At 56.6% G+C, this 15027-nt stretch overlaps 1 protein-coding gene across 2 annotated transcripts in view; it reads right to left on the minus strand.

Annotated features, from left to right (window-relative positions):
- Positions 1–1792, minus strand: part of SEMA3F (semaphorin 3F) — a 39763-nt gene extending 37971 nt beyond the window's left edge. Inside the window, exon 1 of one of the 2 annotated variants that reach the window (XM_023231679.2) lies at positions 1709–1792. The gene's annotated coding sequence lies outside the window, so the exon portion shown is untranslated. Of the gene's footprint in view, positions 1–1297; positions 1533–1708 lie in introns of those variants that run through there. The other variant, XM_023231676.2, reaches the window with a different exon arrangement.
- Positions 1793–15027: the final 13235 nt, after the last annotated feature.

Genomic DNA, 15027 nt, shown 5'->3' on the forward strand with positions numbered 1-15027 from the left:
GGTCACCTGAGCCTGGCTCCATCCTCCCCCCAAGGTATGCTGAGCAGAGAGTGGCTGAGGCTGGGCTGCCGCCTTCTCTCTGGCCCCTGCTTTCTCTCCAGCCCCCACCTCCCCACTTCCGGGCCTGGCTCCTTCGGAGCTGAGGGGGAGCAGCAGGAGTAGGCGTGCCTGTGCCCCCGCCTGCCTAGACACTATACCCTACGGATTCCTGGCACACCCCCTGGGTAGCCTGGGAAGAGGCCTCAACCCCCTGGGCTGAGATGAGGCTCCCAACCCCTGGGTGCAGTTTTCCCTTCTCTACAACTAGGATAACAACTACTGGGAGACTATCTGGGTGAATTCAGGAGGACAGAGGTCCCCAACCTGGCCCAGCTTCAGGGTGGACATACTGGTGTCTTTGGTTGGAGTGTCCCTTACCTCCCCCAAGCAGTAATGTTCTGGTGGCAAAACACAGCTATCTCAAGAATCAGGAGTTATTTATCTAGTGGGGCCCCCAGCCCCAGCTCCAGCCAACTCCTGCCAGCACTGCCTCATTCCTAGGCCACTTCGATACCCTCCTGTCCCATCTGCTGGGACAAGCCCACCAAGCCCCTGCCATCCCCTGCCCACTTCACCACTGGGACCCCTGGTTCAAACTAGGAATTGACCGCAGGCTCTCCAAGCTCACCTACACCCTACATACAGCCGTGCCCCTAATCCAGGCAGTACTCTGCTGTAAAAGCAAACCCAAGGTGGCAGCTGGCAGTCAAGGGGCTGGCACAATGCTGGGAGAAATGCCTCAGGACTGGCGGTCCTCCCACCCTGCTGATCTGGGAGACCCCCCCACGTGGGGACTGCCAGTATAGCGCTTCCCTTCGGGCTGACCAGTCCTCAAGTAGAGACACTGAGGTAGGGCAGGCGCACCAATGGGGAAGAGCGCTGCCTCAGGCGTTAATGGGAGAGAGAGCTGAGGCAGGCGAAGGGGGATCGGAACTCCCGCTCCAGAAGCGTGAAGGTGGGGGTGTATGAAAGCACCCACCCAGAACCTTGCAGGAAAAAGTTGCTTTGCACATTGGTGACCCCGCAGGCCACATCATCTACACATCCATACGCCGCCCCGTAGGTAAGGGGTCCGGGCCGCCAGGACAGGTAAGAATCCCACCCCAGCCTTGTCGCCCCTATGTCCGCGGGCAGCCCCCCGGCTCGACGAGCCCCGCTCCCCGGACACTTCTGCGGAGTTGCAGTGCCGCGGGTCCCAGAGGGATCGCGGGGTGGCCCGGCCGCCTGCCCGCTCCCTCCCGGTTCCCGCTGCACTCACCTCTTCCGCAGCGGCGGGGCCTGGGCGCCCGGGCGGCGGCGGCGGCACGGAGCGGCTCCCGTTGGGCCGGTCCGCGCTAGCGGCCCCCCGGGGCCATGGCCCTGCCAGCGACCTCTCGCCGCTGCGCCTCAGCCGGGATCGGCGCCGCGGCTTAACCGGTTCCGCGGGCTTCGGGCGCGTCAGCAGCCGAGGGCCCGGGCCCCAGCCCGGGCCATGGGAAGACTCAGGGGCGCTCGGGGCCGCCTCCCACGGGGCGGGCTGCGGGCGCCCCCTGGCCGGCGCGCCGAGGGTGCATTCCCCAGCGCGGGGCGCGGGCGGTGGCGCGCACTCGGCTTCGAAGCGCTGCGCTCTCCCGGCTGCTGGACCCCGGCCGGGCGGCCGCGCCGGGCTGCACGGTTCCTCGCGGCGTGCCCTGGTCCTGCGCTGCGCTCTGGGCTCTCCGGACGGCCGCGGTTCGTTCGCTCGCTCTGGTCTCGCAGCCGCCGGCGGGACGGGGCGCTCAGACCCGCGCGGGGAGCGCCCGCAATTGGCCGCCCGTGGGCGATATTTGCATAGCGCAGCCCCGCCCCGCCCGACCCGCCCAGCCCCACCCCCGGGGCGGGACCCGCCCAGCCACCGCCCCGCCCCCGCTCCACCTGCCCGTGGGCCGGGCTCAGGGTTCACAGGCGGTGGGCACCCCGCGCCGGGGGAGGCTAGTCTGCACCCCGCGCCCTCGCCCCCGCTTCGCGGGCGGCGCCCCCGCCCCGCCCTGGCTTTGTCTCTCTGTGAATACACCGCACACATCGCGCCTGGTGTTTACCCGGGCACCCAACTCCCTGGCGAGAAGGGCTGGCGCGCCAGGGAGCAACGAGCCTGTGCTCACCTGAGCACCCCCTTACGCGCCCCCCCATTCCCACTCGCCGCCGGCGCGCCCCTGGTCCCGTGCGTGGGCCCCGAGGCGCAGAACCCCTGACTGCCCGGGCTGCTCAGCAGGTGGCGGTGCAGCCCCCTGGGTCGGCTGACACTGCCGGACCTTCCCGCGGGCTCAGCCTCTAGCCTAGGCCAGGTCAGGGGCAGCCCAGCCACACAGCTCTCTCCAGCCCTTCAATGATTCCCTGTGATCACCTCAATCGCCAGCCCCTATTTCAGGCCAGCAGCTCCCACAGTCTCTCCTTATAGTTCCAGACCTTCAAGAGGCCAGATTAGCTAGCACCTTCTCTCCTCAAGGGGACACTTGCTTTCAAATGGCCTGGTGATGAGCCAAGGGCTCAGCAACTAAGAAGGGCCTACCATGACCCTAGGAAGGGACCTTCTGAACTTTCCAAGGTCATGGCCTCACCACCAGGACTACTTCTCAGCCCTGCCCCAGGCACTCTGTAGAGGCCCCCAGGAGCATTGGCCCTTTGTCCTCTCCTTCATCCTCTTCCTGTTCTGTCTTCTGTTCCCTCCTCTTTCTCCTCTCTCCTTTCTCCTCCTCTTCTCCCTCTGCCTTTCCTTCCTTCTCCCCTCTCTTCTCCCTCTTCCTCTCTCCTCTTCTCCCTCTTTTCCATCTCCCTCCTTTTCCTCCTTCCCCTCCCTTCTCCCGGGTTTTCCCTTCTCTGCCCTCTCCTCCTCTCCCTCCTCTTCCTCCACCCCAGGCATTTCCTTCTCTTCTTCCTCCTCCTTCTTCCTGCTCTTTGCCCTCTTTCTCCTTTCCCTTTTTCTCCTCACTCCTCCTCTCTGCCCTCTTCCTCCTCCCACGTCTCTTCCTGGCTAGCAAGACCTCCAGGAAAAGACGTGTCTCCCTCTAACCCATTGACTGGTTGACTCCAAGTGCAGGGCGGAGCGAGGCACTAGGGATCCTGCTGAGGGTCTCCTGACTCAGGACTTAGAGTGCTTCCTCATGCTCCAAGCAAAGGCAGGGCATTTCAGGTGAGCAAACACCAGCCTGGGGTTATGGAGCTGCTGTGACGGCACATGCACCTCTCCCCTTTGTCACACCTTATTGAAAACACTGTGACAATCCATCTCTCCTCATCCCCACTCATCTGTTTGGGGGTCACTCCTGAGGTCACCACCACTGCACCACCATCACCAATACAGCTTAGGCCACCATCTCTATGGCTTCCAACGCCATCCCTTCCATCCTCTCACAGCCTCCATGGTCTCCTTAGAGCCTGGCCACTTCTATCACCATCCCCAGTATCATCAGCATCATGCTGGTTACCACAGAAGAGCTGTCAGGACTTGCCAGAGACTCCAGCGTACTGGGTTGGGAAGGAAAGAGGCTCAGTTGATCTGTTCATGAAGTTCCACTCAGACACACAGAATAGGTCCAGCACACAGAGGCCTTCAATGGCAGGTGGACCAGGGAAGTGGGCCAGGAACAGGGCAAAGAACTAGAATTGAGCCTGGCTACATAGGGTGGAATGCCAAATCCTTCCTAAGCAATTCGAGAGGGCTGAATAATCATACAAAAAAAAAATTGTTATTGCAGCAGTGAATCCACACTGAGTCCTTGCTCTGTGTCAGTGCTGGGGTGAGCATTTTGTATCATTATAATATGTTGTTATAGTTTGTGCATGTGTGTGCATATACATATCAGCACACCTCATTTTATTGTGGTTTATCACCTTTTGCAGATATTGTGTTTTTTGCAGTTGAAGGTTTGTGGCAACTCTGTGTTGAACAAGTCTTTCTGCCAGCACCATTTTCCCAATAGCATGTGCTCGCTTCATTAGCATTGTTTAGCAATAAAGTATTTTTTAATTAAGATGCATACATTTTTTAGACACAATGCTATCACACACTTAACAGACTGCAGTATAGTGTAAACATGACTTTTATATGCACTGGGAAACCAAAAAAATTTGTGAGTTGCTTTATTACAATGTGAGTTTTTTGTGGTGGTCTAGAACCAAACCTGCCATATCTCCGAGGTATATTATATTAATCAGGGGAATATTGCATAGCTTTTCATAATTTTGTCTTCAATTTCAGGGGTCCATAGACCCCTTGAAACCAGCTCTGGATACCAGATTGGGAGGCTTTCCATGCCAGCAAGTTTTGCAGTTATCTACCCCCAGGTGCTTCACAATTGGGCTGAGAAGCAGGCCCGGTTGTCCCCATTGTACAGTTGATTGAGGAAGAGGGAGGAGAGTGGGGAGGTGGGGAGGGTGGGGAGAGGCCCGGAGCCACAAGGCTGTGGTGCCTGGAGAAGGCATTTTCAGTGGCTGTGGGAAAGCTCCAGGAGAGGATGGCCAGACTGCGGGGCCCACATCGAGCCAAGGGCCTGCAACCCTGATAGGCACGCGGGAGCTGGATGCATGCTGGAGTCCCACAGGGCGCTTCTGGAACTCCATGCATCTTTATCAAATGAATAAGAGAGCAAATCCCTGCAGCACCAGATCGGAGAAGGAACTCAGCCAAGAAGCCAAGAGTCAGGGAGTCAGCTCCCTGCCCTACTCCCAGCTCCTCTGGACTGGCTGCCCACCACCCTGTGCTGTCCTTGACACCCATAATCCTTCTGTCATCCTCTCCAGAAGCCACTCTGCTGTTCTAACTCCACCTGAGAACCACCCAGGATGCCCTGTGGGGTCATCTGAAGGGAGACAGCCAGGCTGACTTCCCGCCGGCCTGACCTTCCTCCTGTCAGGTAGGACACTCAGATCTCAGGCCTGAGTCTCATTCCGCCTCCCCCATGGCCCACCCTGGTGCTAGGCTGGTCACACAAGTGAAGAGGTATGTGCAGACATAGATGGTTAGGCCAGGTCCAGCCCCTGCACTGAATCCACCTCTGGAATCCCCTCCTGGGGCAGCCTCCTCCTCCTTCCCAGATGGGCCCCAGGTGCCTGGGAGACACTGCACTCAGATCTGGGTGAATTCAGGACAGAGGTCCCCCAGTCTGACCGAGCTTCAGGGTGGACTTTGTAGTCTTGAGGTCCTGGAGCTTGTGAGGGGTCGAGCCAAAAGTGAAGGTTACAACTGGGGAGTCATTGACCCGGCCCCACCTGGATGATGGTGCCAGCAAAGGGCAGGAAAACCTTGAAGGTTTCCTCCTGCAAATACACCCTGCCCTTCACCCTGGCCTGGACTTTGTTTCTGGCAGTGGTTGTGCCTGTTTCTCTTCCTTTTGGCTCTTCCAGGATGCATAGGGACTGAACTGTAGCCTCTGGCCTCCTGCTGCAGGTCCCCGTCGTCTGCCTCCCCGTGGCTCACATCAGGTGGGGAGAGGGAAGCCTGGAGGTGCACTGGGGCCTGCCCTCCTGTATTTGGAGGGCCTGGGCCTCAGAGACCCTCCATCCCCATTGGTTGAGGGTGGCAGCCACACGGCACTCCCTCACCTCCTCCCCTGACCCAGTCTTGGGGGGAACCTGTTCCCCGGGCTTGGCAGGCCGAGCAGGCCCCGGCCCGCCCAGCCCCAGCGTCGCTGGCTCAGGTTTCCTCGCTTTCTGGTTTTCTCATCTCCCCTGCCCCAGGCGCTGCTGCCTGCTCTCTGGCCCAACCCCCACCCACCCGGAACTGGATCTCAGGGAGGGGGAGTGTTGGAAAGGGGGCTGGAGAAGGGGCTCGGGGCAGCCAGTTAGGCGGCACCAGGAGGGGGCAGGCCACGGGGACTCACCGTGGCCCTGGGCCAGGATGAGGTTCCGTGTGCAGTCTTCTCCTGCCCGGCCTGCCCCGGGGGCTGGCTCTGAGCCGATCAAAAGCTGGAATGACCTGGCCGCTCCCCAAAGCTGCCTCCAAGCTGTCTCTGCTGTTGGTCCCTCTACCACGAATGTTCTTCCCAGACTTCAGCACCAGTCTAAACCCTGTGTTTCCTCTAGACCTGGCCCCTTGGCTGCCTCCTTCACCAATAAACATTGCCCTTTTCAGCACAGGCTCAGTCTCCCTTCTTCATCCCCCTCCCGCACTGGGCCCCTCAGGCATCCCGAGCCTCTTCCAGGAGCTCTAGACTCTCACCTCTGGGCCTTGGCACATGCTGTTCCCCTGTACCTGGAATGTCTTTCTTGTCTCCTTCTAGATCTGGACAGGCATCATCTCCCAGGAAGCCAGTCCTCATGGCTGGGTCAGGAGCTTCACTGGGCCCCTGCAGGTCCTGCACCCCCTTTCTGACACTAAAAGATCCTGCCCTGGGGACCCAGATCCCTCTGTGTTCTCCCAGTGGGCCCCAGATGAATCTATCGGCAACTGCTTCCGTGTGAGTTCAGAGCGAGTGGTAGAGAAAGGGACACGGGGCACTGAGATCCTTGCCTGTTACCCCACACCCCTCATTCTGTGTGTCTATGCATGTGTGTGTCTATGTGTGTGTTGGACAGTAAGAGTGGGGTTGAGTGGGCCTAAGCTAGGCTGGCTTTGAAGTGACCTGTGATGGTCGGCCAGCCTAAGCACATCCTGTTTAGACAGAGGCCAGACAGTCATCCCTCACTCCCTTGGGCCTGCCCAGCCCCCACTGGGGAGCCCAGTCCTGGGCCTAGAGCTCAGTATCTGGCTCTGGAGAGGCCTCCCCAGTAAGAGTCGGGGTGGGAGCAGTGGCAGGGGTTTTGTCTCTGGATACCTAGGCCCTGGGTCAGTAATGATTAGGCAGCCCCAGCCATGAAAGTGGTAGGGGTGAAGTGGGAGGGAACCTGGCTGAGGAGCCCCTGCCTGTGTGGAATAAACGTTGCATCAGGAACCCGAACAGGTGGCCCACACTGGCAACCTCTCAGCTTCCTTCAGCTCAGCGGGGGCGGCTCTATCCTTTCAGCCTGGACTCTCTCTTTCTCTCTCATCCACACCCAAACCATCAGCAAATACTTTTTTTTTTTTTTTGGGACGGAGTCTCACTCTGTGGCCCAGGCTGGAGTGCAGTGGTGCGATGTCAGCTCACTGCAAGCTCTGCCTCCTGGGCTCACGCCATTCCCCTGCCTCAGCCTCCCATGTAGCTGGAGCTACAGGCGCCCGCCACCACACCCGGCTAATTTTTTCTATTTTTAGTAGAGACAGGGTTTTACCGTGTTAACCAGGATGGTCTTGATCTCTTGACCTTGTGATTCGCCTGCCTCAGCCTCCCAGTGCTGGGATTACAGGCATGAGCCGTGCCAAGCAATACGTTAAATACTTCACCCTCAAAACACATGAAATATCAGCTGGCCACTTTTCGCCTCCTGGGTCAACAGAGGGGCACTGTTAAGATAGAAGCCAGGTTCCGCCTCTCTCACTCATCACTCTCCATGGCTCCTACTTTGTTGAGAGTCAAAGCCAAATCCTTGGACCACGCACAGTGGCTCACGTCTGTAATCCCAGCACTTCAGGAGACTGAGGTGGGCAGATCACTTGGGTCAGGAATTCAAGACTAGCCTGGCCAATATGGTGAAATCCCATCTCTACCAAAAAGTATAAAAATTAGCCAAGTGTGGTGGCCTGCGCCTATAATCAATCCCAGTTACTTGGGAGGCTGAGGCACGAGAATCGTTTGAACCTGGGAGGCAGAGCTTGCAGTGAGCCAAGATTGTGCAACTGCACTCCAGCCTGGGATACAGAGCAAGACTCTGTCTCAAAAAAACAAACAAACAAACAAAACCTATAAAAAACTAGCTGGACGCGGTGGTGTGCGCCTGTGGCCCCTGCTACTCTGGAGGCTGAGGCGGGAGGATTGCTTGAGCCCAGGAGGTTGAGGCCGCAGTGAGCCATGATCATGCCACTGCACTCCAGCCTGGGCCACAGAGTGAGACTCCATCTTAAACAAAAACAAAAACAAAACACAAAGCCAAATCCTTGGAGTGGTCATCACCACCCCTGTACCCTGCATGCCTCTTCCCCACCTCTCTGACTTGTGTCCTCCTCCCTCTTCCTACCACTCCAGGCACACTCCAGCCTCAGGGCCCTGCAGCAACTGTTACCTTGGCCTGGACGCCTGTCCCAGACACCTCCATGGCTTCTCCCTCACCTCCTTCAGGCCTTTGCTCAGATATTACTTCCTCAGTGATGCCCATCCTGACCACCACCATCTCCAGCATTCTCCATCTCCCCTCACCTTCCCTCTCTTTTTCTTCCCTTACCTTCCCTCACCTTCCCTCTTTTTCTTATCCCAACATACGATATAATTTACTTATTTTCATGCTAAATTGCCAACCAAGAATGCAGAGATTGTTGTCTGCTTTATGTATTGCTCCTTCTCCAGCACCCAGAATGGATATTGACACGTGGTAGGTGTTGAATGAATAACTCGATGGGGCTGTGAACTGCTCTCCCCTCTCACCCTTACCTGGAGCTGAGAATAGGGCGTGGAGAGATGCCCATATGCTGTTTCCCCGCACTACTAAAGAGGTGGACACAGGAGAGAGGGTCTTAAGTTGCAGCAGCAAGGACTCAAGGTAGACTCTTCCTTAACTTAAAAGGCATTGCAGCTTTAACCATGAGCTCTCCAGGGGCAGGTATAGTCCCTTAGGCAGAGGTGTTCCTCAGGACTAGGAGAGACCTAGGCAGCTCCCTGACAAAGCTGCAGTGACAGGCTCTGATCTTGGGAGGTTTCTGGCTGCCTCCCAGGCCTGCATCTGCTGCACACACTCCCTCCATGTGTCTGTGTGGCCACAGTCCTGGGGGATGGGGGCCCGAGGAGGGTCCTGCAGCCAGGACTGCAAGCTGGGATCTGGACTTACTTAGTTCCAAATGACTGGGGAATGTCCCTTCCGTGACAGCGGTGGTGTGGCCTCCCCTAGTTCCTCAATCCCAGCAGGGGAGTGGGGCCCAGATGAAGGCAGTCCCTCAAAAGGGAGGAGGGGAGCTGGTGGGCAGACGCTGGGCACTCTGCCATCCTGGCCCTCCTCCCTAAGCCTGGTTCCAGGTCATGCCCAAGGAGGAGTTGTGATATGAGATCACTGTCTCATATCTCAGACCAGAGATCTGAGACCAGAGCATCCTATTTGGTCTCCAGCTTCCTCCAGCCAGGAACTGGAGAGACTTCACCAGCAGGACCTCTGTGCACAGCAGTGCTGGGACTGGCCGATGAGGGATGCTCCCTCCCGAGAATCTCGTCTTTACAGCATATGGCTTCAGTGCCTTGGAGGAGGGTTGGGGAAGTAGGGCAGGTGCCAGGTGGGTGGGAAGCCAGGCCTGCCCTGGCCAGCCTGGTGCTTGCTCCTGAGCACTCCGTCTAGAAAGATGAACCCCTTTGCTCCCTGTGTTGTGGTTGGTAGGTCAGTGAGGACAAGTCTGTGCTCCTATCCTGGGGTTTCAGTGCTTTCCTGTCCTGTTAGGATTTGATTTTCAAATGTAACTGGGCAGAGTGGGGGCCTTGGCCATTCCTGACTTCTGACCCTTCACCCAGGGATTGGTTCTGGGCCCAGTTCTCCAGAGAGGGGCTGGGCAGGGCTGCTATCTGTGAACTCCTGGGAAGAATTAGGCCTCAGGCTCACCTTGGCCAGAACATCATTGTGTACCTATTTAATAGAGGGAAATGCCGAGAGCTTGAGGAGTAAGGGACTGGATGACCTTGTTGGGGATTCCAGGCCAGGACCCCCTTGAATGTTGGACTGCAACCTCTGAAAGAATAAAGGACAATGGCTGACTTGAGGGTGATGGGGCATATGCCATGTCTGATTTCAGGTTTTAAAACATCCCCCTGGATACTGGGGTGCCAGAGAGGAGGCTGTGAGTATCCAGAAGAGAGAGAACAGGGTCTGCCTAGGGCACGGGGGCTGCTACCAGGTACCTTCACACTTGGCCAGGTTCCCTCCTCCTTCCCTAGAAGCCCATCCATTGGGCCTGACATAGAGTTTTGAGGTGGGGAGAGAGGCCTCCTCCCTGGCTCCTATATACCCCAAACACAGGGCCCACCGGGTTGGTCTCCCTCCCCCACTCTCCTTTAAGCTTTAATCCCAGGACAAGTTTCTGCAAAGCCCATATTTGCTGCCAGAAGGAGCAGGGACCAACCTAGATGGAGGGATAAGAGACAGAGGAGGGGTGAGGAAGGGATTGCGGGGGGCTGCATGGGGAGAGATCATAAATCCAGACTTCACACTCTGTCCTACCTGGCTCCAGCACCCACAGACTAAATCCGGGAAATCTAGTTCCTGCCACCCAGAGGAATGTATTCATGTGGCCACAACCTGCCTGCGCACCTACTGTGTACCACCCCCTGCCCCTACCTTAGTCATGGTCACAGCTTGCAGGGAAGTCTCTGGGCTCAAGCAGCAGCCCTGGTTGGCCCAGTCCTTGACAGGTCCAGGTTGCCCAGGACACCAGTAGAGGGCACAGAGGGGCAGTGCTGCCACAGAAGGAGACAACCACCCTCCCCCTACCACTGACAGGTGGAGTCCTCATAGTCTCTGAGGGGAAACTGAGGCCTGTGCCCCTCTGCCTTGTCTTTTCTTTTTTCTTTTTTCTTTTTGAGACAGAGTCTCGCTCCATTGTCCAGGCTAGAGTGCAGTGGCACAATCTCGGCTCAAAACAATCTCCGCCTCCTGGGTTCAAGCAGTTCTCCTGCCTCAGCCTCCCGAGTAGCTGGGATTACAGGTGCATGCCACCACGCCCAGCTAATTTTTGTATTTTTAGTAGAGACCAGTTTTCCCCATGTTGGTCAGGCTGGTCTTGAACTCCTGACCTCGTGATCCACCTGCCTTGGCCTCCCAAAGTACTGGGATTACAGGCGTGAGCCACCGCACCCGGCCTCTTTTCTTTTTTCTTTGAGACGGACTCTGGCTCTGTCGCCCAGGCTGGAATGCAGTCGTGTGATCTCAGCTCACTGCAACCTCTGGCCTCCCGGGTTCAAGCGATTCTCCTGCCTCCGCCTCCTGAATAGCTGGGATTACAGGTGTGTGCCACCACACCCAGCTAATTTTTTGTATTTTTAGTGGAGACAGGTTTTTGCCATATTGGTCAGGCTGGTCTAGAACTCCTGACCTCAAGTGATCTGTCACCTCGGCCTCCCAAAAGTGCTGGGATTACAGACATGAGCCACTCTGCCCAGCTGCCTTACCTTTTCTTAAAGCACCCCTGGGACCATCCTTCTGCCCGGGTTGCCTAGCCTCTTCCCACCCCACTCCCCTCTGCAGTCCTCAGTGCCCCTTTTCTCTCTGTGTGCCCCACTCCTGCCCAGGGAAGGGGAGGCGCATGGAAATCTGAGTGGCTGGAACCAGGAGGAAGTTCACCTTCTTTATGTTAACCCCCAAGTCTCGGTGCTTGGATTCTGAGGGTGGAGGCAGGCCTGGGGGAAGGGTTGGTCTGCCACTCCCAGATTCCCCTGAGGGGCAGGTCCCACAGATCACCTGCTCACCCCAGCTTCCCTCCCTGGGAGTGGACTGCCTCAGGTTTCACCCTTCCCTTGCCCCAGCTGCCCCACCAGCTGAGTGTGCCCAGCGGTCAGTACTCTCTATAGCCAAGGACATCGGGACCCCAGACCAAGAGGGGTCATAACCTGCTGGGGGGCCCAAAGATGGGACCTCAGGCAGCAACCCAAGGCCCTGGGTTGACTATAGCCTCAGGAATCCCATGTTTCCCAGCCAGGGGTCTGGTTGGGCCTAGGCTAGGCTATGGGGGCCCAGTTCTCCAGAGAGGGGCTGGGCAGGGCTGGCTGGGGCCTATTCTCTCAACGACACAGGTGTTTCTTGCTGGAGTTTTAGTTGCTCAGAGAGGAGATCCAGTGCTTGAGCCTTGGCCTGCTCAGATCTCTGACTCTGTGTCCAGGCTGGACCCTTACCACCCTGTGGTTTTCAGACAGGGAAGGGGCCTCAGAGGAAAATGTGTAGGCTGGGCTGGGGTGGGGACACAAGACATGTGAGCCCTACCACCAGCCAGAGTTTACAGGAGATTCTATGTTGAATCCCTGAACATCCCCCAAGCTGCTCCTAGAGTTTTCTCATGATGGGGCTTATTGTGGGGGGAACCCTGGGGCTCCCAGTAGTCTGGACAGGTGTTAGTTCCTGCTCCCTCTGTCACCTGCTGATCAAGGACACCTCCCCACCAAGAAAGATGGGACTGTGTGGCTGTGGGTCCTAGGCTCTAGAGAACCCAACCCTACCCATGTTGTCCCCACAGGCCCAGGATAAGGCCTTCACATCTTCCCAGGCAGAGACCTTCACCCTGTATAGGCCAGACCACAGACGAAGATCCCACTTGACAGATAGGGAAACAGGGGCCCCGAAAGAGCCACGTGGAAGGTCTGAGTCAGAACAAGCAAAGCACAGTTGGCCTGCTTTGTGCCCGAGGCAGAGGCAGCAGGAGGATCTCTGGAGGGGCTCCCAGGCAAATCTCAGGGCCTGGAGGTCCTCAGATCACTAAGGTTTCTGAAGGGCCACCTTTCATCACGTCTTCTGTCATGTTGCCCCTAAGCCTTTGCCTAGACTGTTCTCCCACCAGGAATGCCTTTCCCTGTCTCCCTAGCGGGGCTCTCCTGGTCCTTCTGGCCTGGATAAAATGCGCTGTGTCTTGGTCACATGTCATTCATTCATGCCGGAGGCAGTGGCTCATGCCTGTAATCCCAGCACTTTGGTAGGCTGAGGCGGCAGATCACCTGAGGTCGGGAGTTCAAGACCAGCTTGACCAACATGGAGAAACCCCGTCTCTACTAAAAATATAAATATTAGCTGGGCGTGGTGGCCCATGCCTGTAATCCCAGCTACTCAGGAAGCTGAGGTAGGAGAATCTCTTGAACCTGGGAGGTGGAGGTTGCGGTGAACTGAGATTGTGCCACTGTACTCTGGCCTGGGCAACAAGAGGGAAACGCCATCTAAAAAAAAAAAAAAAAAAAAAAAAAAGATGTCATTCATTCATTCTGCAACTTCATGTCCTCCCAGCCCTGTGTTGGCACCGATCACAGAGACTGACTTCTTCACCCCAATTTGGCCTGAAATTTCAACAAAATTTTCTTTTTTTTTCTTTCTTTCTTTTTTTTTTTTTTGAGACAGAGTCTCGCTCTATCGCCGGGGCTGGAGTGCAGTGGCCGGATCTCAGCTCACTGCAAGCTCCGCCTCCCGGGTTCCTGCCATTCTCCTGCCTCAGCCTCCCGAGTAGCTGGGACTACAGGCGCCTGCCACCGCGCTTGGCTAGTTTTTTGTATTTTTTAGTAGAGACGGGGTTTCACCGTGTTAGCCAGGATGGTCTCGATCTCCTGACCTCGTGATCCGCCCGCCTTGGCCTCCCAAAGTACTGGGATTACAGGCTTGAGCCACCGCGCCTGGCCCAAAATTTTCTTAGAGTAGTGGTAGGCAAGGCCTACAGGGGTGGGAGGTCACCTCAGAAAGGCAGAACGGGAGAATCTGATGGCTTAGATTTAGGGGAATTTGAGTCCCTAAAGGCCTGGGCACCACCCAGACCCCACATCTTGGAGAGGTCCTGTAAGGGCTGGGAGATAGACTCCAGGCAGAAAAGGGCCTGGAATCTAGGGAAGCCTGAGCCCCTCAGAAGTGTGGAGCCTAAGCTGGGCACGATGGCTCATGCCTGTAATCCCAGCACTTTGGGAGGCCAAGGCGGGCGGATAACGAGGTCAAGAGAACGAGACCATCTTGGCTAACACGGTGAAACTCCGTCTCTACTAAAAATACAAAAAAATTAGCTGGGCATGGTGGTAGACACCTGTGGTCCCAGCTGCTCAGGAGGCTGAGGCAGGAGAATGGCGTGAACCCGGGAGGTGGAGCTTGCAGTGAGCCGAGATCACACCACTGCACTCCATCCTGGTGACAGAGTGAGACTCTGTCTTAAAAAAAAAAAAAAAGAAAAAAGAAAAAAAAGAAGGTCGGGCACAGTGTCTCACGCCTGTAATCCCAGTACTTTGGGAGGCCAAGGCGGGCGGATCACAAGGTCAGGAGATCGAGACCATCGTGGCTAACACGGTGAAACCCCATCTCTACCAAAAATACAAAAAAATTAGCCGGGCTTGGTGGTGGGCGCCTGTGGTCCCAGCTGCTCAGGAGGCTGAGGCAGGAGAATGGTATGAACCTGGGAGGCAGAGCTTGCAGTGAGCCGAGATTGCGCCACTGCACTCCAGCCTGGGCAACAGAGGGAGACTCTGTCTCAAAAAAAAAAAAAGAAAAGAAAAAGAAAAAGAAGTGTGGAGCCTGGGCAGAGGTGGAAGCCCTGCAGCTCTGGCCTTGCTGTCCACAGAGCTCTTCAGACCTCACCAGGCCTCACTCGACCTACCCAAACATCAGAATCATGAGGCTGGGGCTGGGCATGGTGGCTCACACCTGTAATCCCAGCACTTTGGGAGGCAGAGGTAAGCAGATCACTTGAGGTCAGGAGTTCAAGACCAGCCTGGCCAACATGGTGAAACCCTGTCTCTACTAAAAATACAAAAATTAGTTGGGTGTGGTGGTGGGCACCTGTAGTCCCAACTACTTGGAAGTCTGAGGCAGGAGAATTGCTTGAAGCTGGGAGGCGGAGGTTGCAGTGAGCCGAGATCGTGCCACTGTACTCCAGCCTAGGGACAGAGCAAGAATCCTTCTCAAAAATGAAAGAAAGAAGAAAGAGAGAGAGAGAGAGAAAGAAGGGAGGGAGGGAGGGGGGAAGGAAGGAAGGAAGAAAAGAAGGAAGGAGAAAGAGAGAAAGAAAGAGAAGAAAGAAAGGAAGAAAGAAAGAGAAAGGAAGGAAGGAAGGAAGGAAGGAAGGAAGGAAGGAAGGAAGGAAGGAAGGAAGGAAGGAGACAGAGACCAGGCGTGGTGACTCACGCCTGTAATCCCAGGATTTTGGGTGGCCAAGACAGGCAGAACATCTGAGGTCAGGAGTTCAAGAGCAGCCTAGTCAACATGGTGAAACCCTGTCTTTCCTAAAGATACAAAAATTAGCTGGGCTAGGTGGCG

This window comes from Piliocolobus tephrosceles, chromosome 2 (genome assembly GCF_002776525.5).
Source record: "Piliocolobus tephrosceles isolate RC106 chromosome 2, ASM277652v3, whole genome shotgun sequence".
NCBI classification, from domain to species: domain Eukaryota; kingdom Metazoa; phylum Chordata; class Mammalia; order Primates; family Cercopithecidae; genus Piliocolobus; species Piliocolobus tephrosceles.